The sequence below is a fragment of the Eulemur rufifrons genome, chromosome 19 (assembly GCF_041146395.1).
Source record: "Eulemur rufifrons isolate Redbay chromosome 19, OSU_ERuf_1, whole genome shotgun sequence".
In the NCBI taxonomy this organism is placed as follows: domain Eukaryota; kingdom Metazoa; phylum Chordata; class Mammalia; order Primates; family Lemuridae; genus Eulemur; species Eulemur rufifrons.
Window position 1 is genome coordinate 84618135 of NC_091001.1, and position 24151 is coordinate 84642285.

The following is a 24151-nucleotide window of genomic DNA, read 5'->3' on the forward strand; positions in this document are numbered from 1 at the left end:
TTTGTTAAGGGTGTCTGCCTTTATATCCATGAGTAAATTTGTCCTGTAATTTTCCATTACCTACTGTCCCTTTTGAATTTTGGTATCAAGGTTATGCTAGCCTCATAAAATAAATTGAAAAAATATTTCCTTTTTTCTATATTCTGAAATACAAGTGTAGGATTGATTAATAGAACTCATCATCAAATTTGTGTGGGCGTGGAGTTGCACCTATGGGACATTTTTAACTGTTAATCAATGTTAGATTAGATTTGGATTATTTAGACTTTCTGTAACTTCTCAGATAGTTTGGATCAGTTGAATTTTTCTGAATTTGTTTATTTCACAAATATTTTCAAATTGATTTACATAAATTTATTCATGTAAATAAATTTATAATATAGTATCTACAACATCTGTACCATTAATTTGATCTTATACAACTTTTTAAATTCAGTGCAACCCTCATCAAAATCCCAGCAGATGTTTGCAGGAGAAATTGATAAGCATATATAGTCTATGCTTACATGAAAGCACAAAGGGTATAGAATAGACTAGCCATTCTTGAAGAATAATTGGAGGTTTTAAACTGCTAGATATCAAGATTTATTATGTAGCTACAATAATATTGTAGTATTGGTCAAAGGATATACATGCAGACCAATGAAACAAAATTGAATATCATATACACAAAATATGCACATACACCTAATTTGATTAAAAGGCACCCCCATAAACCAGTGGGGAAAGGAATGATCCTTTCAATAAATGGTGCTGGATCCATTGGATATCTGAGGAAAACAAAAAATTGACCCTTGATCCTTTATGTCACACCATACAAAAAGTAAATTTTAAATGGATATAAAACTAAATTCAAAAGATAAAACATAAAGACTCCAGAAAAATACATATACAATATTCCATAATCTTGCCTTTGACAATGATTTCTTTTTTCAAAATTGACATATAATCGTTATATATATTTTGAGGGTACATGTGACATTTTGATACTTGTATACAATGTATAATGATTAAATCAGAGTAATTGGGATATCCGTCACCTCAAACATTTATATTTTCATTGTTTGGGAAATGATTTCTTAATTAGGACATACAAAGTTCTAGTTATTAGAGAAAAAATGAAATAGTTGATTTTGTTAAGTTGAAAAACTTTTGTTCATTTTAATATACCAATAAGAGAATGAAAATGAAAGTCAGACTAGAAGAATATTTAGTCTTCTATTTGTTGTAGAACTTGTATCAAAGGAAAAGCCAAGCAACGCTACAAAAAAAAATAGGCAAAAACAGTAAAGTTATTTTAACAAGTAGATATCTAAATGCCAATGAGCATATGAAAAGATGAACATTAGTCATCAGAGATAAGCAAATTAAACTAAAATCAAATAACACTATACAGCTACCAGAATAGTTACAATGAAAAAAGATAGAAACTTTCAAGTGATCTTAAAGAGGTTGAGCAACTATAAATACCACACTTGGAGGAAGTGTAAATTCGTACGCACACTTCAGAAAATTGTTTGTTATTAGTTACTAAGCAAACTGCATGCCCTATCCAGCCATTGTACGCCTCCTTTGTATACATCCAAATAAATGTGTGTATGACCACCAAAAGTTATATCTGAAAATATGCACACAAGCTTATTTACAATAGCCAAAAATTTGGAAACAACCAATGTTTCTTGCACACTAGAATAGATACACAATTTGTGGTTTATTTTTACAACATAATACCACCTAGTAATTTTTTTAAAAACTGCTGCTACATGCAACAACATAGATTGATCTAAAAAGTTTTATTTGGAATAAAATGTATAAGCCCCAAAAGGGAATATTCTTTGTTTCTATTTATATGAATTTCAAGAACAAGCAAAATTAGTTGATCATGACAGAAGTAAGAACAGTAGTGATGAGAATTGGCTGGGAGAAACTAAAGGGCAAACCTGAATGAAATACATTATATCTTGGTCTTGACCATGGCTACATATGTAAAGATTCATTGAAAAATTGAGGTTTGGTCTATGTATAAGAATTCAAATAAAAGAAAAAATAAAAAGAAATAAAGTCTACATATCAGAAGAGTTCATGCCAACTGTAAAATCCTAGATTCTGTGTCTACTAGAGAAAACAAATTATGTGTCTGGAGATTATATGTCAAGTAAAATTCTTACAGGAAAATAAACTGCAGAGATGAAAACTGAAACCTGAGTGCTAAGGTATGAACTTTTAAGAAGTGATTAGAAGAGGTTGGGGTTAATCATAAATGGTTCCTGGGACACTCAAACATAATTCCATTATAATGGAAATTTATATCCAGGAAAAAAACTGAAAGAAAAAAAATATATGTAATTTCTTAAGAAGGACACAAATATTCCTGATCGTGAGAGAAAAAATGGTATAGTTGACTTCTTTAAAAGAAAACTTCTGATCATTAGAAGATACCAATAAGAGAATGAAAGTACAGGAAACAGACTACATTTATTTATTTATGTATTTATTTATTTCTGTCTTGAAATGAGCCTTTATTTGTGACTGAATGTGAAGTGAAAATTTAAGCAAATCCAAAATAAGGCCTGGGTTGAGTGACAGGCTGCGCTTCCAAGGTGGGTACAGTGAGATGGCCCAGTAGGTGGCAGGCCTGGGCATGAGGGATGAGGTTGGATGAGTCAAGGTGGGCCAAGGGCTCAGGTCAGCAACCTCTTCCTCAAATTTTGCTCAGGTTCAGCCTTACCCTTCTCTGCTATCTTGGAGCTGACCTTGGAACTGACTTTGGAGTTGATCTTGGAGCTGATCTTGAATGACACGCTGAAGACTTTGGAAGGGGAAGCATAGGTATCATAGACTTCTGAGGTGATGATGTTGTGGATCCAGGGGATTATGTTGCAGACTTTCATCATATCAGATCACAGGAGACAGAAGATTGTGGAGAGAGCTACCAGCCCGATGAAAATGCTGAGTCATGCCATGAAGGGCTGCTTGCCACAGAGTTGGAGCCCATGTGTGTACAGCAGGAAGATGAACTGATAGTGGAAGATGGCGGAGTGGCGGTGACTGCTTGGATCTGCGCTCCGGTGACGAACCGTGGATCCGGACCTGCCACAACGCTAGAGGACCGCTCCCACACAGGAACAGCGGTGTGAATCCACGGAGAATCAGCGTGGGACAAACAGAGCAAGTGAGGTCTGAGGTGAACAGAAATTAAGATCGCGGAACTCTGCGGAAGGCGCGGAACAGACAGTAGCCAGCGGAGCGCAGGCGGCTGCGCCCGCCCCCAGGTGGGGCGGGGGCAGTCTTTAGGAAAAGCGGCTTGCGCTCCTCACTGACCTCCACCCCCAATTGCTTGGAGACCCCCTCGCAAGCCAGAGCAGAATCTCCGAGCGAGACGTAGGGCATTGCAGACAGGAGGCTTTTTCGGGAGAATAGCTTGGAACCTGGGAAGTCTCGGCTGAGACAGTCCTTAGCGAGAAGGGACGGACCTGTGCCAGGGGGGAGGGGCAAGATCAATCCCCGATCAGCGAATTGCACTGTACCTCTGCGCTACTTTTGTCGGTGGTTCTTCAGCCGGTGGCCCCCGGCGGCTTTGCCCGCCAAACCCCCCGGCAGCGGCGGTCCCTGGTCTCTGCCTGCCGGGGAGCCGGTCCCCCTCCGACCCCGGAGCGCTGCGGGCGCCATCTTGAAAGCAAAGTCGGAACCGCTCGGGAGCCATAAGGTGCCCAGCAGCTCTCTCTCCCCGGCGCCCACCGCTGGTCTCTGGGCCCGCGCCATCTCCGCCGGCGGCACTCGGCGTGAAGGGGCGGAGCTGCGCTAAGACTTAAAATAAACACTGAGTTGCCGCTCCGGAACCAACGGAGCGGGAGTGAAGGGGCGGAGCCGCGCTAAGACTTAAAATAAACACTGAGTTGCCGCTCCGGAACCAACGGAGCGGGCGTGAAGGGGCGGAGCTGCGCTAAGACTTAAAATAAACACTGAGTTGCCGCTCCGGAACCAACGGAGCGGGCGTGAAGGGGCGGAGCTGCGCTAAGACTTAAAATAAACACTGAGTTGCCGCTCCAGAACCAACGGAGCCGGCGTGAAGGGGCGGAGCTGCGCTAAGACTTAAAATAAACACTGAGTTGCCGCTCCGGAACCAACGGAGCGGGCGTGAAGGGGCGGAGCTGCGCTAAGACTTAAAATAAACACTGAGTTGCCGCTCCGGAACCAACGGAGCCGGCGTGAAGGGGCGGAGCTGCGCTAAGACTTAAAATAAACACTGAGTTGCCGCTCCGGAACCAATGGAGCGGGCGTGAAGGGGCGGAGCTGCGCTAAGACTTAAAATAAACACTGAGTTGCCGCTCCGGAACCAACGGAGCGGGCGTGAAGGGGCGGAGCTGCGCTAAGACTTAAAATAAACACTGAGTTGCCGCTCCGGAACCAACGGAGCGGGCGTGAAGGGGCGGAGCTGCGCTAAGACTTAAAATAAACACTGAGTTGCCGCTCCGGAACCAACGGAGCCGGCGTGAAGGGGCGGAGCTGCGCTAAGACTTAAAATAAACACTGAGTTGCCGCTCCGGAACCAACGGAGCCGGCGTGAAGGGGCGGAGCTGCGCTAAGACTTAAAATAAACACTGAGTTGCCGCTCCGGAACCAACGGAGCGGGCGTGAAGGGGCGGAGCTGCGCTAAGACTTAAAATAAACACTGAGTTGCCGCTCCGGAACCAACGGAGCGGGCGTGAAGGGGCGGAGCTGCGCTAAGGCGCAAAAACACGATCAATGAGCCGCTGAACTGTATACTTCAGAATTGTGTATCCCTTCGTTTAGCGATGCGCTGTGGTGATGTGTAGCTCTGTTTTTGTTCTTTTGTGTTTGTGTTTTCGCTGTTTCTGGGTTAGGTCTCTTTGTGTTATTTGTTAGTTTAGTTTTTGTTTTTGTCTTTGTTTTTTTTTTATTTTTTTTTTTTATTTATTTTTTTTTTTTATTTATTTTTTCTTTTTTTCCTCTTCTCTTCTCCTTTTCTTTTCTCTTTCCTTTTCTTCTCCTTCTGTTCTTTCTTTTCACTTCTTTTTTTTTCTTTTCTTTTCTTTTCTTTTTTCTTTTTCCTTATTTCTTCTCTCTTTTTGCCTTCTAACTGGGAACCCACGCTGAGCTTGGGAACGGGCCAGGCCCCTGGCTCTGGTACATACCGGAACCTGAGTAGTCACTCCCAACGCCGGCGATCTACGGGCGCGCAATAGCCACCTTGGGGCCCACAGCCAAGTCACTGCGGAGCAATAGGGTGCCAAGAGGCTCCCTGGACGGCCCCCTCCCCAGGTCCACAGACCTTATATAGGGTCCCCACCCACATCTAAACATTGACTACTTCTCCAGAAGCGAGAGTGTGGAGCCTGGTCCCTGGGGACATTGGGCCAAGGCAGACTTTTGCCTGTGGGAGTTGCGGCAAATGGGGCGCTGAGCGAGCGAGGGCACCATCCACTCCCCACAACTAGTATTTTTCCTGCAGATAGAGACAGAAACCACCCCTATAGAGGAAGAACCAAAGGGAAACAAACAAACAAAGAGAATTTTGGCCCACTACTAGTGTGGACCCTGCCTGCCCTCTGAAAGACTACAACACAGTGTCCTAACTCACCAAAGCAGTCTTGGATCACTCCAATCCTCTAGGATTGGACCCATCAGAAGCAGTCCCCCAACTGAAATAGAAAAATTTCTAAACAATTCACAACAGTCTTCCCCTCTTGCCAAAGGAAGCAATATACCTAGACTACTCCACAGCCTAAGAATAGAGCACAGAGAGTGCTGTTAACCAGACTAAATCTATAAGTAAAGATCCAACGATTAATCTAGATGGGAAGGGCCCAGCGAAAAAACACAGGAAGCACAAAGAATCAAACAGAAAGCTCACCCCCAAAGAGAAATACCGGCTCTCAACCATTTGACACAAACCAGACTCAAAACACCAACATGTCACAGGAAGAATTCCAATTATGGATCATAAACAAGCTAAATAATATACAAGAATCAATGGACAGACAACACAAGGAAAATGCAAAAAAAATTCAGGATTTGGAGGAAAAATTCACTAAAGAAATTGAAATATTGAAGAAAAACCAAACTGAACTCCTAGAAATGAAGAATTCACTCAGAGAGCTACAAAACACTGTGGAAAGTCTCAAAAGCAGGGTAGATCAAACAGAGGAAAGAATTTCAGAAATTGAAGATAACTCCTTTCAACTAAATAAGTCAGTCACAGAGATAGATCAAAAAAGTAAGAGAAATGATCTGAGTCTTCAAGAAATGTGGGATTATGTGAAGAAACCTAACTTGAGAGTTATTGGCATCCCTGAGGGTGAAGAAGACAATAAGCAAGGGTTGGACAAGCTATTTGAAGACATAATCGAGGAAAATTTTCCAGGCCTTGCCAATACTCTAGACATACAGATTCAAGAAGCTCAAAGGACCCCTGGGAGATTCATAGCAAATAGGAAAACACCACGCCACGTAGTCATCAGGCTGACCAAAATATCCACTAAAGAATCCCTTCTCCGAGCTGTAAGGAGAAAGAAACAGGTAACTTACAAAGGAAAATCCATCAGAATTACGCCAGATTTCTCAGCTGAAACCTTACAAGCAAGAAGAGGTTGGGGCCCCATTTTCACGCTTCTGAAACAGAATAATGCCCAGCCTAGAATCTTGTACCCAGCTAAGCTAAGTTTTCTATACGAAGGAGAAATCAAGACATTCTCAGATAAACAAAGGTTGAGGGAATTCACCAAGACAAGACCAGCCCTGCAAGAAGTACTCAAAAGAGAGTTACACACGGACCAGCACAAGAAAGATCCACGAATGTAAAACTACTCAAGAGCTAAAGATCAAATTCCAGATACCACAATGGCTCAGGAGAGAAAACATTGCAATGAAGTTCTACCCAACAAGCTGAACAAAAATCCGTCTCACTTATCAGTTTTCTCAATAAATGTGAATGGCTTGAATTCCCCGCTCAAGAGACATAGACTGTCCCAATGGATAAAAAAGCACAAGCCAAGTATCTGCTGTCTCCAAGAAACCCACCTAACGAGCAAAGATGCATTTAGACTGAAAGTAAAAGGATGGAAATCGGTATTTCAAGCAAATGGTAACGAAAAGAAAGCTGGTGTGGCAATCTTAATTTCCAATAACTTAGCTTTCAAACCAACAAAAATAATAAAAGACAAAAATGGCTACTACATACTGGTCAAGGGCACAATTCAACAAGAAGCCATGACTATACTCAATATATATGCACCCAACCTAGGTGCACCTAGATTCATAAAGCAAACCCTACTAGATCTGAACCAGATGATAGATAATAATACTGTAATAGCTGGAGACTTTAACACCCCACTGACAGTACAGGACAGATCCTCTAAACAGAAAATAAACAAAGACATAATGGACCTAAATAGAATGCTAGAACAAATGGGCATGGCTGACATCTATAGGACATTCTACCCAAAGTCCACAGAATATACATTCTTCTCATCAGCTCACAGGACATTCTCTAAGATTGACCATGTCCTAGGACATAAATCATGTCTTCAAAAATTCAAAAAAATAGAAATTATACCATGCATCTTCTCAGATCACAGCGGAATAAAAGTAACAATGATCACAAACAGAAACCCTCACTCTTACTCAAAGTCATGGAAGCTAAATAACCTTCTCCTGAATAATTATTCTATAAAAGAAGAAATCAAGATGGAAATCAAAAATTTCTTTGAATTAAATGACAATGGAGATACAACTTATCAAAATCTATGGGATGCAGCTAAAGCAGTCCTGAGAGGAAAATTCATATCCATAAATGCCTATATCAAAAAGACAGAAAACATGCAAATAGACAACCTAACGAATAGACTCAAAGAGCTGGAGAAAGAAGAACAGAACGATCCCAAACCCAGCAGAAGGCGAGAAATTACTAAGATCAAATCAGAACTAAATGAAAAGGACAACAAAGAAACTATAAGGGAAATTAATAAAACAAAAAGTTGGTTCTTTGAAAAGATAAACAAAATAGACACACCTCTGGCTAGACTAACCAAGAGCACAAAAGTAAAATCTCTAATAACCTCCATTAGGAACATGAAAGGAGAAATCACAACTGATGTTACAGAGATACAAGATATCATCTATGAATTCTACAAAAATCTTTATGCACACAAACTGGAGAACGTGGAGGAAATGGACAAATTTTTAGAGACACATAGTCTTCCCAGGCTCAACCAGGAAGAAATAGAGTACCTGAACAGACCAATATCAAGAACTGAAATCGAAACAGCAATAAAAAACCTTCCCAAAAAGAAAAGCCCTGGTCCAGATGGGTTCACACCTGAATTTTACCATACATACAAAGAAGAACTGGTGCCCATCCTACATAAACTATTCTCCAATATTGAGAAGGATGGAGTTCTCCCCAACACGTTCTACCAAGCCAATATAACATTAATACCAAAGCCTGGAAAGGACTCAACAAAAATAGAGAACTACAGACCAATTTCCCTCATGAATATAGATGCAAAAATTTTCAATAAAATACTAGCAAATCGAATCCAAGTACTTATCAAAAAAGTAATCCACCACGACCAAGTGGGCTTCATCCCCGAGATGCAGGGGTGGTTCAACATACGTAAATCTATAAATGTAATTCACCACATAAATAGAAGCAAAAACAAAAATCATATGATACTCTCATTAGATGCAGAAAAAGCATTTGACAAAATTCAACACCCTTTTATGATAAAAACGCTTAACAAAATAGGCATTGATGGAACCTACCTAAAAATGATACAAGCCATATATGACAAACCCACAGCCAACATCATACTGAATGGGGAAAAACTGAAAGCACTCCCACTTAGAACTGGAACCAGACAGGGCTGCCCATTGTCTCCATTACTTTTCAACATAGTATTGGAAGTCCTTGCGAGAGCTATCAGGCAAGAGAGCAAAATCAAGGGAGTCCAAATAGGGAAGGAAGAGATCAAACTCTCACTTTTTGCTGATGATATGATGTTATATCTGGAAAACCCCCAGGATTCAACCAAGAGACTCCTGGAATTGATTAACGAATACAGCAAAGTCTCAGGCTACAAAATTAATATACACAAATCAGAGGCATTTATATATGCCAATAACAGTCAATCGGAAAACCAAATTAAAGACTCAATACCCTTCAAAATAGCAACAAAGAAAATAAAATATCTAGGTATATATCTAACTAAAGAGGTAAAGGACCTCTATAAGGAAAACTATGAAACACTGCGAAAAGAAATAGCAGAACTTGCAAATAGATGGAAAAATATACCATGCTCGTGGATCGGAAGAATCAACATTGTTAAAATGTCTATACTACCCAAAGTGATCTACAAATTCAATGCAATCCCTATTAAATTACCAACATCATTCTTTACAGACATAGAGAAAATAATTATACAATTTGTATGGAATCAAACAAGACCCCGTATAGCAAAAGCAATTTTAAGCAATAAAAACAAAATGGGAGGTATTAATTTGCCAGACCTCAAACTATACTACAAGGCCGTGGTTCTTAAAACAGCCTGGTATTGGCACAAGTGCAGGGACACAGACCAGTGGAACACAACAGAAAATCCAAATATAGAACCATCCTCATATAGTCACCTAATTTTTGACAAAGCGGGAAAGAATATACTCCGGGGACAAGAATCCCTATTCAACAAATGGTGCTGGGAGAATTGGTTAGCCACCTGTAGAAGACTGAAACAGGACCCACAGCTTTCACCTCTCACAAAAATCAAATCACGGTGGATAACAGACTTAAACCTTAGGCGTGATACAATCAGAATTCTAGAAGAAAATGTAGGAAAGACTCTTACAGACATTGGCCTAGGCAAAGAATTTATGAAGAAGACCCCCAAGGCAATCACAGCAGCAACAAAAATAAATGAATGGGACATGATTAAATTAAAAAGCTTCTGCACAGCCAAAGAAACAGTCCAGAGAATAAACAGACCACCTACAGAATGGGAAAAAATTTTTGCATACTACACATCAGATAAAGGACTGATAACAAGAATCTATTTAGAACTCAGGAAAATCAGCAAGAAAAAATCAAGCAACCCTATCAAAAAGTGGGCAAAGGACATGAATAGAAATTTTTCAAAAGAAGATATAAAAATGGCTAACAAACATATGAAAAAGTGTTCAACATCTCTAATCATCAGGGAAATGCAAATCAAAACCACAATGAGATATCACTTAACCCCAGTGAGAATGGCCTTTATCAAAAAAACCCAAAACAACACATGTTGGCGTGGGTGTGGAGAGACAGGAACACTCATACACTGCTGGTGGGACTGCAAACTAGTGCAACCCCTGTGGAAAGCATTATGGAGGTATCTTCAACAGATTCAAGTAGACCTACCATTTGACCCAGCAATCCCATTACTGGGCATATACCCAAAGGAAAAAAGGTCATTCTATAACAAAGGCACGTGTACCCAAATGTTTATAGCAGCACAATTCACAATAGCAAAGATGTGGAAACAACCCAAATGCCCATCAATACATGATTGGATTAGTAAGCTGTGGTATATGTATACCATGGAATATTACTCAGCTATAAGGAATGATGAAGATACGACATCTCTATGGTTCTCCTGGAGAGAGTTGGAACCCATTATATTAAGTGAAGTATCCCAAGAATGGAAAAACAAGCATCACATGTACTCACCAGAAAATTGGTTTCCCTGATCATCACCTAAATACAAATCTGGGAATGACACCAATTGGACATCAGACTGAGGTGGGGGGTGGGGGAGGGGATGGGGGTATGCCTACACAACGAGTGCATTGCACACCGTTTGGGGAGTGGTAACACTTGAAGGTGCTGACTCGGGAAAGGGGGGATGGGGAAAAAATATGAAACTATTGTTTTTAACTTGCACTGTTCACTTAATAATTTATCATGAATATTTCCCATATTATTTCATATCATTGTACAAGAAATAATGTATGCATTATGAGGACATACTGTATCTAACAAGATATACTGTTAGACTCTTTGATTCTGTAAAACTAAATTGAAAAAAAATATATATATAATAATAAAAAAAAAAAAAAGATGAACTGATAGTTTCAGCATGTTTATATATATATACACATATATATACATACACACACACACAGAGAGAGAGAGAGAGAGAATGAGAATAAAGAGCAATTGAACTTAGTTTTAAGAAAGGGCATATACATGTGCATATTTGTGTGGATATATATTTAAGACTGTGTCAATATTAAAATGCTTAGGTTAATTTAATACCAACAAAAGAGGAATTACTTCATTGCATATTTTGAAGGCATATGGCAAGTTTTAACAGAGCCAGCTAGCATTTGTTATTAACATGTAGTTTGCAATATTTTTAAATGATTTTTTGCTTGGTTGGCATCATTGGCTCGTCTTGAAGCCAATGATGTTTATTATTCATTGGTTCTGGAGTTCAGTTTACTATTTTCCATAGTTCCAACTGCTTCCTTTTAATAATGAGATAGCTATTAAAAAGTAAGCAACTGTGTTAAATCTTTATAATAAAAAAAAAATACCACATGAAAGAAGTAATAATCTGTTGCTGGAAAGGATTCAGAGTTTTGGGTTTAGATTCTGCTCCTTTGCTGACTATAGTTAACAAACATCATGGAACCATGCCTTTTTTTCCATGTATTATCACTTTAGAAGTGCTTGAGGAAATAAAAATGATTAAGAATCCTGCTGAATTATGCACACAATAAATCATGATTCAATTTTGTTTTGTAATGAAAAGAACTATATATTAGAATGATGAAAATGTTTGAGTAACCACCACATAGCCAGAATTATTGTATTGAAATACAATAAAAGATACAACAAATTAAATGTCTATACATGCAAGTAACTTGTTTGAAAACTATACATACATATATATATTTTTTTTAGTAACAAAACTTGAATTATATATTACAACTCTTCTTCTTTCTTTCCCATTCTGGACAAACTGACAGTTACACTCTTCTCTTAAAAGAGTTAAACTAACACTCATCATGAGACTTCAGTAGAACTTCCTCTTCTCTGCCTGGAATGTAACACCCCACCACACCTGCCCTCCTATCCCCCATCCCCCACACATATGCATGATATTCAGGCCTCCTGTCAAATATCAACTCCTCAAAGGTAATTCCTGACTACTTTGTTTAAAACAATATTTCTCAAAGGTTAACATGCCTGTGAGTCACCTGGGTTTCTATTTAATATGCAGATGCTGGTTCCGGTTCCGTAGGTCTAAAGGGAGGGGAGAGTTAAGTTCCTAGGTGATGCTTATGCTGATGGTCTCTGGAGCACACTGCACTTTGAGTCGCAAAGACTTAAAATACTCCTTAACCCATTACTCTCTCTGCTTTTATTCTACTTTGTTTTTCTCCCCAGCACTTGTGTAAGTGACCCCCAAAGGCCATTCAGACTATATTGCTAGGCTACCTAAAGGGAAGCCATTTTGCTTCCAGTATGCTTTTGGTTTGTTGCATCATAAAAGTTTAGAATTAACCTGCTGTTTGCTTACATGGCTGCTGGGCACCAGATTAGAAAATGATACTTTTCCTCAAGGAAAAACAGCATCAAGAGTCCAGAACATGCCAACCACATGCTGCTGATGACAAGATCCACCAAATGACCCATTGTTTGCTGATAACCGTGGAGCAACTCATGACGACTTGCACAAAGCTTGTTCTGCCATGAACCCCTTCCCTTGATAAGTTGTTCAGTGGTCAGAGAAGATGAGCTGGTCTTTGAGATGAGATAGTCCTCCGCCATCTCCTCAGGCTGCCAGTACTTCAGTAAACCACCATTCCTTCACCAACTCTAGCCTCTTGTGTTTGGTTCTTAGGTGGTGGAGAGACAAACTTGCGTTCAGCAATACTTGTAACATCATAGCTTCAATTGTTTAGTGATTATATATTAAATTCAGTTAGTTAGTGAGGGTTGTACTTGGTTATTCTCTATCACCTCCAGGAAACTAAGTATCATGGGAGCTGGGACTCTGCATGTTATTCACCTCTGTGTTCTAAGCATTTAGGACAGTAGAACACACAGAACACACTAAAAAACTATTCATCAAATAAATGAATGACATATCTGATGTCTCATGCAACAAATAGTTATTTTCTTTAACATAATTCAGTTGGTTTCTCTTTTTGTTTTTGGGGATGGACTTCAGGCACAACTAATTGAGTTAAGCATACACCTCAGTTCATGACCCATTATCTCTAGGTTTATTTTCTTTTACCTCTTACTTTCAGATCCCTTTTTCTTTTCTTCCCCCATATACTCCTATTCTATGGTGTTTAATATATGTCCTTCAATGTTTATTCATCTTTGCAAAATATGTGATATTATTTTATGAATATTTTTACATTTAAATGAATGTCATTTTGCCATGAATCTTATCCAGTTTTTATTTCCACTTGGCAGGGTTTCCAAGATTTATCCATAAGTTTGGCATACAACCAGTTGCTTAATTCTAACAACCATGTTATATCCCATAGTACACATCAACAATATTTTGCTTATCCATTCCCCAGTGATTGGCTGCTAGTTGGCCTCCAATCCTCTGCTACAACAAGCAATTGAAAATCTGCTAACACTCAATAAGGACAGTAATAGTCATGGCATATGAACTACAACCCACTGCCTTTTTCTAGCTTCTATGCCAGAATGACAGAAACTCCAGTCCAGGTGAGTGTAGTCAAGAAAACAGGGCTCCCACTTCCTTCGTCTCCAATTTAGAGCTATAGTATCTTCTCATGACAGGGAGGACATCATTTCTCATCCTGCCCACTAGTTACCTGACATAGAAGCTAATTCTGCATTGGACATAACACACTGAGAATTCTGGGGACCCAACTATCCTCACCCCATCTCATTTGTAACATTCAATCATAAGGAAGAGGCTTTATGCTGAGAAGGGCGAGCAGAGATTAAGAGGCTATCAACCCCCTCCTGAGTGCACTTCTCCTAAAGCAGAAATCTCACACAGAGGACACCATACCAGTATCCTTGCCCCCAGATCTGGAGCTAAGGCTCAGAGGCTTTGATCAGGAATGTGTGAAAATAAATAAAATTTAAAAGCTGTTGGAATTCTCCAAATCACTTTAAGTCTTAGGAGAGATGTGACTATGATCTGAGTCACATATGGTTACAACTTCTGTTCTCAGATTATAGATTAACTCATTTTCTTATTTTTCTTGTTCTGTATAATGACTAGAGAGAATTAAATAATGTCAGGGACAAAAACCTACTGCCTTCTTATTATAATTAATGACTCTTGTTGAAAATTAACTTTTCCTTTGTTGCTCTGTTTTGCTTAGACCAGATGACAGAAAACCCATGAGTATTACACCCTTTGTAAAAAAACAATGCTAAATGTACCCTTCCCAAAAAGAAATGCTGCCTATAACCAATCAAATTGCTGTACGTATGTGCCAGACTTGTATGAATAATGTTGTAATTCTGCTAAACATTCTTCTGTCTCTGTCTATATGAATGAAATCTTAATTTTTCTACTTAGGAATGCTGACCCCAGTCCTTTAGAGTTGGTGTTTCTGGGTGGTCCATCCTCATACTTTGTGCTTGAATAAACTCTCTTTAAATTAGATTTGGACCCTTTTGGTTATTTTAGGTTGACAGGGAAAGACAGGCCATAAAACAGAGTTGCAAAATAATTCCTGAAGAGATGGACTTATTTGAAAAACAATATGGGGATATTGAAGCCCTAAGGGCACCTTCAAAACAATAAAGGTTGTGATGTAAAGCAATTAAGGGGAGACTGGTAGCTTCATTAGAGATATAAGCTCAGCCATAGGTCAGCTAATTTGCCAAAGGGAATTAGAAAAAGAAACAGATAATAAGAGCCCTCCTGGAGTCAGAGAAACCTCAAACACTGACTTTAAAACTTCATGTAAAAGATCTCAAATTAAAATGGATGAGAATTTAGAGCAAGTTATGACCCTGAGCATTGTTGAAAACAATAAAGCAATTGACTATCAATTAGTGAGATTTCAGGGCTGGATGTGGGAAAGGAAAAGAGAACTCTGGTAAAAGCACTATTATCTCCAGGTGATAGGCACACACCCCATGCTCTACCCTCTGATGGGTAATAGCATAGGCTTCACAGTAAGGGGAAATGGACTACGCTGAAATCATCAGCTACTCACTACATAAATCAACACATCAACAGCACTAACAAACCATGGAAGGGAAAACAAACCATACACAAAGTTGCTTCAACATATTATCTGAAATGTCCAGTTTTCAACAAAAAAAAGAAGAAAAAAAAGAAATAGGAGCGTATGATCTCTAAACTAGAAAAAAAAGTAAACAACAGAACTCCCTATAAGAGTGACCGGATGTCAGATTTAACAACAAATTCAGAGTATCTATTATAAATATGTTCAAAGAAGTAAAGGAAAATTACTCTTCAAGACACAGCTTATAAAATATGCTGAAAGTCAAAGACAAAGAGAAATCTTGAAAGCAACAACAAAAAATGAAACATCACATATGCAAAAAGAAAATAATCTCAGGATCACTCCCTCAACTCTTTATGCAAAAGAGAAGGAAAAGGCCTCAGGCACCTATGAAGAACTGTTGCCACAGATCAGCCATTAAGGAAATTCCTTGCTGGCCTTCCATAGCAAGGACATACAAATTGTAGCTTTAGGTCTGCTGGCTATGTCTAGTTCTTAAAACTAAAGTCTGTTTGATTCCACCCTGTTAATGAATTACAAGTTTTTCTTCATAGGTGTAGAACAGAGACAAGATAGGATCAGACATTCTTCTACCTACCCGGATGGCTAGACATAAATGTAGAAAATCATGCAATTGCAAGAACTAACACCATTCCAAATTTATTATCTCCGACAACATTTTTTATTTATTGGAAACCCTTTATATATTTCTCAATCAGGGATTCTTAGAATTCAGAGGGCTAAAGTGTGGATAGAAAAAATCTTACATCTTCATTTTAAATAACAACATTTAACTGATATTTAGCATTTTTAAAATTAAGAATGTACAATGGTAATATCAAGAATTTCTGTGATGTTGCCACCAATAGAAATTACAGGTATTTTCACTTACCATTTAGTTTTTTTAGGTAGTTTAAATATAACCTATCTTTCCATTTCTTGAATATTATGGTAGTTATTAGAACCATTGCCAAGTACTTCTAATTTAATGTATTAATTAAAAAGCACACATATTACAATGTCACAAATTAAAAAAATTTTAACTGAATTTTAATATAATTAGTTTCATTTATTAATATATTTATTTGCATTTATCCATTTATAAATATTATTCTCTGTAGAGGCCAATTGGCTTCACCAGTGCTAGATAAATAGTTCAAAACCCCAGCTATTATAACTACACTCACTGTTTTTCTAATTTTTCCTACATTCTTTCTATGCTCTGTCAATTGATAATTTGGCTCCATTCAGAAAATGTAACCACTATGTGAAAACTACCATTTACTTTCCATCCACGTAAGAGGTTATCTGCACCTAAACCTAATATTTATACTTTTTGTCCTACTGTTCCAGAAGTTGAAGTATCTTGCATCCTGTTCATCTCTAACCTCTCTGCCCTTGCCTTGGATTCTTACTCTTTCTGCCACCAAAGGGAAGTTTCCCTATCAATCTTCCACTTCCTGTTTTAAAATTTTTCTTTTGGCAAAAATTTACTTCTACAGTTTTAACCCTTTAGATAGAAAAGTGCTTCAGTATCGCCAAACATAAAAAAATTTGTCCTTCAGTCTCTTCAATAAATGATGCTGGGAAAAACAGGTATCCACACACAGAAGAATGAAACTATACCCTTATCTCTCACCATATACAAAAATCAAATCAAAATGGATGAAAGACTTAAATCTAAGACCTAAAACTACGAAACTACTAAAAGAAAACATTGGGGAAATGCCTCAGGACATTGGTCTAACCAAGGACTTCTTGAGTAATATCCCCAAGGCACAGGCAACCAAAGAAAAATTGGACAAATGGGATCATATCAAGCTAAAAAGCTTCGGCTCATCAAAGGAAACAATCATCAAAGTTAAGAGACAACCCACAGAATGGGAGAAAATATTTTCAAACTATTCATCTGACAAGGATTAATAACTAGAATATATAAGGAGGTACAACATCTCAATAGGAAAAAAAATCAAATAATCCAATTAAAAATGGGCATAGGATCTGAATAGACATTTCTCAGAAGCAGACATACAAATGGTTTACAGGTACATGAAAAAAAAAACACTCAACATCATTAGTCATCAGAGAAAGATAAATTAAAACTACAATGAGATATCATCTCACCCCAGTTAAAATGGCCTTTATTAAAAGACAGGCAATGACAAATGCAGTGAGCATGTGGAGAAGGAGGAACCCTTGTAAACTGTTGGTGAGAAAGTAAATTAGTGCAAGCACTATAGAGAAGAGTATGGAGGTTCCTCAAAAAACCCAAGCCAGCAATCCCACTGCTGGGTGTATATCTAAACGAGGGGAATTCAGTATATCAAAAAGATATCTGTACTCCCATGTTTACTGCAGCACTGTTTGCAATAGTTAAGATTTAGACTCAACCTAAGTGTCCATCAAGGGATAAATGGTTAAAGAAATTGTGATACATATACACAGTGGAATATTACATAGCCACAAAAAAGAATGAAATCCTGCCATTTGCAATAATGTGGTTGACGTTGGAAAATACCATGTTAAGTAAAATAAGCCAAGCATAGAGAAACAAATCTCATGTGTTCTCACTCATATGTGGAAGCTAAATATTAAAAACAATTGCTCTCATGGAGACAGAGTACAATGATTATCAGAGCTGGGGAGGGTAGTGGGGAATAGAGGATAAAGTGGGGATGGTTAATGGGTGCAAAAATATAGTTATGTAGAATGAACAATATTTGATAGGACAACAAAGTGACTATAATGAACAATAAGTTAGGGAATACTTTAAAATAACCAAAAGAGTAGAACTGGAAAGTTCCTAACAGAAAGAAATGTTAAATGCCTGAGGTGAAGGATACTCCAATTACCCTGATTTGATTAATTCACATTGTATGCCTGTGTCAAAACATCACATGTACTCTATAAACATACACAACTATTATGTACCCATAATAATTAAAAATTTAAGAAAAGAAAGAATGAAAAAATAAATTTAAAAAAATTTATCCTTAAAGGGAAGATAGGGAGAAGGTAGAATATATATAGTGTGGGTATATTGATCTGATTTTTTTAAGAAAAAATTACAGATTTTTTAAAATCCATTTTGTTATAAATTACCTCTAAACATTGCATCATATTTTTAAATTATGTATTCTGGTAAGTTATATCACCCATACATGTTATAAAAAAGACAGCACTACACCAAGTGAAGGTTAAGAAGCACTGATGGAAACAATGGTACACTACAGACTGTAGCCATTTAGGAAAACACAACAGTTACACAACCACTGACTTTTCCTGAGATCAAGCTACTGAAGAAAGGTCAGACCATGGCCATTAGCAAAAGCCCTGTTGAATGGCTTGGCATGTGCTGCCATCCTAGCCATCAGCAATCAAGAACATTCTCAGATGTTTCTACCAACGTAGACTTCTTTGGAGGCAGCATTTTGCTTCAAATCTTACGAATGATATATTAAAGGTATAAGTTTTCAGAAAACTGAAAGTTAAATACCAAGAAAAATAGTATCAATTAAAACTTGATGGAGTGGGGAGGTAGTGAAAACACACAAATTTAATCATAGTAAGGAGTCAATAGACATTGTCCAAAGAAATAAAGGATTACACAGATTCAATACAGTTACAGTTACAAACAAAAAATATTTGGAATATTTGTAGAAAGATAATTTCCTTAGTATACATAGAACACAAAATATCACTTAGAAAAGAAAATCAATCAATAATAACTTAAAGAAAATTTACTACATACAGTCCGTAGGCATACAAAATGCTTGAATTCATTAATAACAAGAGAAATTCAAACGATAACTGCAAAGATAAACATTATTTAAATTATTTAATATTTATTTACCTTTGTAAATTATTTAAACATGTATACCATTGAAAATCAAGCAGTCATCAAAAGCTCCAAAGCAGGTTGATATGTGCTAATATAGAACAATATTGAAGATGTACTGCTAATTGTAACAAGAAAAGTACAATATAGCTTGTGTGGTGTGCTACCATTTGTGATAAAATAAATATGAAGACATACACACATATACAAACGTATAAATATACAAACACTTATTCTGGAAGATATACAAGAAAGAAATTAATAACAAGGTTAACTCTGGGTAAAAGAAATTAATGGATGAAATTGAGGTAAGTGATTTACCTAATTTTCCCTATACAATCATTTGTACCTCTTAAATTTTATATCCTATGCATATTTGATGCTTCTAAAAATAAATAAATGTAGTTTGAAAATTTTTTTTCTTTATTTCCTCCTATGTCTCAGTCCATATCTCTCTTTCCATTCACAATCAAGCTTCATGGATGACTAGTTTTTTTTAATTTTTTAAATTTTTTATTGATACATAATAATTGTACATATTCATGGAGTACATGTTATATTTTGATGCAAGCATATAACATATACTGATCAAATCAGGGTACTTGGGACATGATTCACCTGAAACATTTATCATTGCTTTATGCTGAGAACATTTGAAAACTTCTAGCTATTCTGAAATATAATACTAATTTAATCTAGTTTATTATGTCACTCTCCAATGCCTTGTTTGCCATTAATACCGTAAACCACTACAATCTATTTTCTGTCTCATCATTCCGCTTAAACTTTTGGCAAATATTCTTAGCGATTTCCATGAGTGCAATTCTGTGACATCCAATAATCAGTTTTCTGTATCTTAGTATATGTTTTTCCTTTTTCTTTCTCATCATTATATGCACACTTTTTTGTGACACTTTTCAATGTTAATATCAACTACACCCTTGTTTATTTTGTGTTCTCCTTTATCATTTAAAATTCTACTCACTCCTGGTTTTTCTCCTACTCCTCCTACTTCTTTGGCAGTTTTGCATCAGACTTCTTCCCAAGTTCTTATTCTTCTCTTAAATATTGATGCACTGCAAGGATCAAGTCTTGACAGAAAGCTCTTCCTCCTTATATAACCTTTAAGTTGTATCATTCACATCTAAAACTTTAGCTTTTGCTGAGATACGTATGACTTCCAAATAGACACCTTTGTCTATCCATGTAGATGCTCCACAGATAACTGATTCTAGGAGTAAAATATAGGATTCATTATTTCCTTTCCAGCCGAACCCCACCTCATCACCCAAGTCAAAAACCTATAAATTTCCTTAGTCCCCCTTTTGCATTCATTTCTCTCTATATATCTACTCAGTTATACAAATCTCTGAATTGTACTTATTTTTATGTCTTCAGTTTATTTCATTTTCTTAATATATTCTGTCTTTGTTTTAGTTCAAGTTATCAACACCTGTTGCCTAAACTATGGTAATAAACTCCTCTCTGAAATGGCCATCTAACTTAATCTTTTTGTCTCAAATCCATGTCTTCTCTAAATTATTTCCAATACTGCTACCAAGTAATCTTTATGAGTGCATAAAAATGTAATTTGAAGCTATTTTAAGTTTTACTTTATCCTTTACAATGAAACTCATACCTGATCACTCAAGGCCCTCTATGATCTCTATGATATAGCTGCTGCCAACCTCTTTAGCTCAGAGTTAATGAAAGTATGTCTGCTTCCCTGAAACCACCTCCTGCCTCATCCATTGCCAGCATTTTCTGCAGCACAAACCAACCTTACCCTATCCCTTAGCTGCTGCCAATCCTGGTCCCCCTCTGGGTTTGAACTTTTCAGGACAGTTATTCATACCTTTGAAACATCAAAAAATTGTGTTTTTTACCAAATATTCCTGTCCAGGATCTGTACAGATCAATAAACATTCTGAACATCAGTTTGCATTGTCTGTGTCCTTTTAACCTTGTTATTAATGTAAAGATCTCACTTGCTCTGGAGTCAGAGAGTGCTTATAAATAGTATTTACATTATGTTGTTTTTTTCACTTTTATGGTGTGTACCGGTATAAACTCACTGAGATATTCCCTTGGTTTCATAAGGGCAAGTAAGGTTCAGTCAAACAGTGCTATTGAATAGCTTTATTTATGGATGCCTCATACAAGGTCGCTTTCAATTGTATCATGGAAAGGTGTACCAGAACAGAAGAACAGTAACTCATTGCACATGTGTACAGTATAAGAAGAGATGCCGGCCGGGCATGGTGGCTCACGCCTGTAATCCTAGCACTCTGGGAGGCCGAGGTGGGCGGATCGTTTGAGCTCAGGAGTTCGAGACCAGCCTGAGCAAGAGCGAGACCCCATTTCTACTAAAAATAGAAAGAAATTATATGGACAGCTAAAAATATATATAGAAAAAATTAGCCGGGCATGGTGGTGCATGCCTGTAGTCCCAGCTACTCGGAAGGCTGAGACAGGAGGATCGCTTGAGCCCAGGAGTTTGAGGTTGCTGTGAGCTAGGCTGACGCCACGGCACTCACTCTAGCCTGGGCAACAGAGTGGGACTCTGTCTCAAAAAAAAAAAAAAAAAAGAAGCGATGCCTTCAACAGGCTTTCGAGTCCATCTTAGATATTTAAATCTCAGCAACATGTACAAGTTAAGACAGCCTTATTAGTCAAGACACAACAAATAACAAATGCCCTTGTGCACATGAATCCCAGAATTAAGGTGGCTAATAAATAATGTTTCAAACTCATTCTATACACAACAGTTGCTTTAAATATCAGGAGGAATGTCATATTCAGATGCCACTCAGTGTTAATTGAAGTAATGGGCCACTACTACCCATTCTTACCCCAAGTTCTAAGTTTATCTTCCAAGATAGCAGCAGATATTAACAGGTTGGTGATGAGCCAATAACAGTGTCTTTCATTTAGATATTTACAAACATTTTTGAGAAACTTCTATGTGTCGGGCATTTTTCTGAGTGCGGGTAGAGACAAAGTTGAATAATGTATGATGTCTGTCTTCATGAAATTTACATTCTAGAGAGTGACAGGTATTACAGATCTGTTAAGTGCAGTTAAGTACCATTCTAGAGATATTCTCAGGCTCAGCAATACAGGCTATATGCTTTTAAATGTATAGATTTTAAATTATTTTAAACTAATGGCATTATACTGTTTTGTAACTAGTGTTTTTCACACCCACACTATGCCTGAAGATGTTCCATTTCAATAAATGCACATATTTATCATTCCTCTTAAATTATGTATACTATTCAAATTTAAGGTTGTACTCTTACTGAACCTCTGTCATATAGGTAAACATTTAATTTGTGTATAATTTTAAATGCTACTGCAAATAACTTTTCTGTAGAAGCTTCTTCATGACATGAATAAGAGTTTCTCTAGAATATAATATATACTTCTGGTTGAAATGGTTGAATTCATGTATATATGCAATCTTCAAAGTTGGCAAATGTTGCCATGTTGATCTCCAATATGTTGGTATCAGTTTACACCCTCAACAGCAGTATATGGATGTTTCTGTTGCTATGCCTCTCTATCAATACTTGGTATTGTCTAATTTATTAATTTCTTGACTTTTTAATGGGTTTTAAATAGCTTCTGATGGTTATAATATATATTTGTGTGGTCATCATTGAGATGAATATGCTTTTCATGTGTTATTAGCCATCTCAGAATTGAATGTTCATATCCTTTGGTAATTTTCCCATGGAATTGTCTGCTTTTAGAATTAACTGAGAATAGCCTCTGTGTGTTCTGGATAATAACCCTATGTCCGTTATATTTGGGAAAACTGATTTCTCCTAGTCTTCATTTGAAATTGAATTTTGATCAAGCTACTATGTCAAAATTTTTAAAACTTCTGATATATTTAAGTATATTCATTTTTTCTTTCATTATGGCCGTTTTTTTTTTTTTTTTAAATGCTTCTCTGCTCCAATTACAAAGCATGCACTTTTGCATTTAATTAGTATAATCAATTGTACCAATACAATTTACTGAATAGTCTAATCTTTTCGCAGGACTAGAAAGGCCATTCTTATCATGCACCATATAGTCATAATATCAATTTTTTAAGTGTATAAAAAATATTATTGCATCCCAAATAAATGATTTATACTAAACACACATTCCAACCTCTTTCTAGTAGACTTAACTGCACTACAGAGATTAGAAAACTAACGGCGTAATTCTCAGTGTCCTTGGCCACTAGGGTGCCAGTGCAGATTAAGTTCTGCCAATCAAATGCATTCCTACAAACCTGAATTATAACTGAGTTAAGAAGGAAAGGCAGTAATCAAAAGTGAAAAGGTTCTGGAGGCAGAATTTTGTGAAGTACTTTCCCAATTAGTCAAGAAATCTCTGGTTTGTGACAGTTACCTTTTTCCCTAGCCCCCTGGTATGGGTTTATAAATCATCCCTGGAAGTTTATCCTATGGTCTGTTCTAGTATACTGTGAGTCATTTATTATCCTATGTAAACCCCTTTCTACTTAAAATGGCAAGGATAAATTTTGTTCTCTGCATGGGAACACTGAACGATTTAGTGTGTGATAATGGACATCTTGGGTCTCATCTCACCCAAAACCTGTTCTATCTGTTCACTTTGGTCTTCTTTTAAAATTTTAATAAAGTATTTTTATTTTCTCTGTAAAATTCTTACACATACATACACATATATGTTTATAATTATATGAGAATTATATAATGTATGTTGCTTATTACTCATAATATATGAACATATATTGCTTATTACACAGTGAATTAATATTAAATGTTTTGTTTATGTGAATGAAGACATTTTTATTTTCCCTTATGTTTTATGATATGTACTGTTTCACAATAATGAGGATCTTTCAGTTGTTAGTGACACAACCTCCTCTCAAAATGGCCTAAGCAAAAATAAGAAACTTACTGACTTATTTTGAAAAGTTGGAATCAGTATTCAAACAGTGACAACAGGACTCAAAATCTCTCATCACTTGTACCTGTTTTCCTCTGTGCCATCTTTTCAGTCAGGCTTTCT

The 24151-nt window shown here is 37.1% G+C and overlaps 1 long non-coding RNA gene across 1 annotated transcript in view; it reads right to left on the reverse strand.

Annotated features, from left to right (window-relative positions):
- Positions 1-2818: 2818 nt before the first annotated feature.
- The window catches only part of LOC138400171 (uncharacterized), a 197014-nt gene continuing 175681 nt past the window's right edge, over positions 2819-24151 (reverse strand). Inside the window, exon 3 of the long non-coding RNA XR_011236221.1 lies at positions 2819-3017. This is a non-coding gene — a long non-coding RNA (uncharacterized lncRNA). The remainder of the gene's footprint in view (positions 3018-24151) is intronic.